We start from the raw sequence: 3,848 nt of genomic DNA on the forward strand, positions 1-3,848 counted from the left end.
GATCTGGATTCTCCTCCTCCCTTGGTCATACAGCGCAAACGCTTGAAGCGGGTGGCAGATAAAACTCCTTCAGTTCTTCCTTCAGTGACAATTTCTGCTACATCTGGCAGTGATCTCCCTGCTTATCTCACATGTAACAACCTGTTCAGAGCACATCGAGAGGGTTCCTTGGACATATCCGTCCCTTCACTGAACAGTCTAGTATCGGGAGATGCCATTCCATTCCTATGTAAAGACATTCAGAGTTCAATTGAACTGTCTGACAGCCTGTGTTCAATAACTGTATGCTTCCTTTTATGAGGAATTGATGCAGTCTAAAGACCAGTTGCATAAGGCAACATTCGAGTTAGCCTCTGCTAAGGATACCCTGGCAGATCTGTTTAGGCAGATGGAGCAACAAACCCAACTGATTGAAACCCAAAGAGATGAGATATCTTCTTTGAAGACTCAGTTAACAGAGGCTCAATTAGAGGTCACTAGAATCTCCGAGGAGAAGGAGAGGATATTCAAAGAAGCACAAGAGTTTCAAACTCTTTTAGATGTAAAACTCTCAGCCTTACAGACTGCTAATGACACAGTGGAATCACAAGCTTCCCAAATCAACAGTTGTAAGACCAACTGGCGCAGTCACGGTCTGTTCCTCCAAGTCCTAATGTTCCCCTGATCCCTTCTCTCTCACAGCAGGACTTGGCAGTTCTACAGCGACATGCTACCTTGTGTCCTCTCTTCCAAGATAAAGTGGAAAGATTGCAGTCCAGGATGGATCTGCTATGGTCTACATTTGAGCACTTCTAGGAATACGTTCCTCCAGACCATTCTTTCTTTGTCCATTATCAATTACAGAAGTTGGCCTTTTACATGAAGCTTTCAACGATGGATCTTCCTCTTCCAGAGGATGGTTGGAGTGGGGCTTGGTCTCTTGAGTTGTTGACAGAAGTGGTTCGTATGGTGTTTGAAGATTCTGTCATGACGGATACCATGTTGCTGTCATATATGTATCTGTGGGGAGACTTGTTGATTCCAGATGAAGTAGATATGGCCTGGTATGTGGGAGATATGGTTTTACAAGCTGTTTTGTATGTCAACTATTTGGAGTTGCGAATAGATGACATGTTTCAGAGTTACTCCTCAAAAGTGGCTACTTGCCCTGATAATTCTTGGCACTCCATGATTGATTCTGTGGTCTTGAATCAACGACAGAACACAGCTTCTACCTATGTACAGAGTACTAACCAACTGAGGGTGGATCTCTTAGCTCATCTTTCAAAAAATAATCCATTTTATTCCACCTTTTTTGATACCTATCAAAGAAGATCTATCTTAGGTCCCTCTGTTCCTAGCCTACTGTATTACCAACAAATGGCTCACCGTTATGATACATATCTTTCCCTTTATCAAACCAATTCAACAGTAATCTTACCCCTTCTTTTCTAACCTCAATCTTTTCCTCAAATTCCCATATTTACATATTGCTCTTTTATCGAAGATAGAGTATTTTCCCCTTCTCCACCATGTCCTTCTCCATCCATCCATGTACCTTCTACCTTTCCTATTTATCAATTAACACCCTTCCTAACTGATTCCCTAAAATTTTCAGCCACTCCTTCTTTAACTTATTCCTCCTTTTATGATTTTTTCTACCCATCTCTTTATCCACTTTTATTTATTCCACTTCCATCTCCTGCCACTTCTATCTCTCAACCCCCTCAGTTGATTAGTGAATATGAAGGGTTTGATCAGCAGATTCCACGCAGAAGAGGATGGAGCTCGAATGATTCTCTTACAAGACCTCAGATAAACTGGCCAATAATTCCAGGGGATTGAGTCAAGCATACCAGAACTACCTTCATTTTGCTCACCAATATTCACAATCTCTGGATCTTTCGGTGAGATTGACAGCTCATTTTTCTTGGTATCTAGCATACATGCATAGGCATTTCCATAACGATAAAAAATTAGATGGAGGAGGCGGAGGCACACTCTTCTTTAAACCTGAGTAGGTCAAGAAAGCAGACAGGTAGGATCCATAGGTGACATTTGTAACATTGCCCCTGGTTACTTTAACGAAATGTTGATCCATCTTTGTGAGGAGGTAAGTGCTCCAATCAATAGCTACTCCTTTTAACACCATCCTTGAAGCTGTAAAGAGCTCTTTGGACAAGTAATGGGATGGCATTTTGGCAGGCATAAATCTGTCTTGGAGGAACTGGCAGATCAATTTCCACACATGATCAGTGATCATGGAAAAGGAAACTCCTGAAGTGTTGATCACTTTCTTAACATCTAGAATTTCCTTGGTTTGTTTTTGTAACAGCTTCAAAATCTCATCGTTAGAGAATAGCTGGCGAGCTGCAACAAAGGGTTCTCCTTTGTAGGGAAGATACAGATCCTTCCCTAACCCTCAAGGTGTCAAAGTCATGGAAGTACCAGGGACCAGTCTCGACTTCTTGTTGTATGAGGCCAGGAACTCATCACACATGGATGGATCTTCTGGAACCAAGGGGAAGGAGGTAGCCACGAAAGTCACAAGTCCCGCCTTTGTGAGAGGTGCAAAAGTGAGTGGGGAAGAGTAATTCCTATTGAAGAGTGGGACATACTGGATAGTGGGAGGAGCGTGAGGCGCGATTCAGATGGTAAACACACACACCACAACACAGACAGTCACAAAGAATGCCTGCAAAACAACCAAAGGGCTATTAAAAAGGAATCAATAAAAAAGAATGATAGTCATACAAACATAGACGTAACTAACCCAGGTACCACCCCAAACAATACACATCCTGGAAAAATTTTGGCATGACCTCTACACATGTGACCAAAAGCTTCATGCGATGCAACATTCAAGCACCCAAATCCCCGTATCAGGCAAGAAAGAAAAAACTATACACTGTACTCGTAATCAGAATACATAGACAAATCAGACTACCAGAAAAATGTACATCAAGACTGGACCATAACCTTGACCATCAGTGTTAACTAAGAAACTTGTACACGCCCATCCCACGAAGCGTGTTTATTAAAAAGGGAAAAAAGAAGTGCAATGAGGGGAAATTAGTTTAATGAAGGGTTCATTTTAATAAATTATTAACAATGGGTGACATTTTATTAGGTTATAAACCTTAATAAGAAAACGGCGGTTCTTTCTTAAAATGTTAATTAAAAATTATTAAGTTGAAACGGTACTTTAACACAACCCAGACTATGATGCCCAGACTGGGTCTCTAAATGCAAATTCCTTAATTAAAAATTAAGAGTGATATGGAGCGCTTTTTTGCCAGCGCGTGCTTTTCTGACGGCTGGTTTATTTTTATGACAAATTAAAGTGCCTCTTAAGCGCACGTAGCGCGTGCAAAGTGAACGGCTGGTTGATTTTTTAAAATTATGAAATTGTGTGTTTAGTACGAATGCGCGTGGAAAATGTGGGTGAATAAATAGTTTATTTTAACAATTAATTTTTGATTAAGAAAAAATAAAAATAAATAAAGCTCACAAAATAAATACTTGAAAGGGGTGTATATGCAATGGCTTGAAGGCGCACGGAAGAGTCCCCCAAAGGCAATGAATCCAGTCAAACAAAATCAAAGACCACTTACTGAACAAGAAATACACCACCTTAGTGGGATTGATAATTTGAAATGTATTTTTATGTTTATTTTTATTTTTTTATAATTTTTTTTTGAAATTGTTTAGGTAAGTTTGGATTGGGAGGGGGGGGGGGGGGGGGGTTTATATTGAAGGTGTATTTGGTGTGGTTTGGGTAATGTATTTTATTATGTGTGTTGATTTGGTTTATGTGTGTTTTTTAATAAATTGTATGTGGTTAATTGTTTGTTTGTTTGTTTTAATCA

This window comes from Lygodium microphyllum, chromosome 10 (assembly GCF_053477565.2).
Source record: "Lygodium microphyllum isolate KBCC chromosome 10, Lygodium_microphyllum_v1.1.10, whole genome shotgun sequence".
Classification (NCBI taxonomy): domain Eukaryota; kingdom Viridiplantae; phylum Streptophyta; class Polypodiopsida; order Schizaeales; family Lygodiaceae; genus Lygodium; species Lygodium microphyllum.